Source organism: Protopterus annectens, chromosome 9.part0 (assembly GCF_019279795.1).
Source record: "Protopterus annectens isolate FY-2018-M chromosome 9.part0, PAN1.0, whole genome shotgun sequence".
In the NCBI taxonomy this organism is placed as follows: Eukaryota; Metazoa; Chordata; order Ceratodontiformes; family Protopteridae; genus Protopterus; species Protopterus annectens.
In genome coordinates this window covers 431,841,685-431,841,904 of record NC_056743.1, presented here as the reverse complement: position 1 = coordinate 431,841,904, position 220 = coordinate 431,841,685, and positions in this window count along the sequence as shown.

The following is a 220-nucleotide window of genomic DNA, read 5'->3' as shown; positions in this document are numbered from 1 at the left end:
TGCATATGCATGTGTACTTAACATTTCATACATTCTGGGATTATAATAATTAGTGTCCAAAACAACAACCCCTCCACCTTTATCTGCAGCTTCAATAACCATGTCAGTATTCAAAGTTAAAGTTCTAACAGCATTTTGCTGTTCAGGTGTTAAATTATAATACTTATGCTTATAAGCACCTATTAATCTATTATACAAATCATTCTTAACTGCCTTTTCA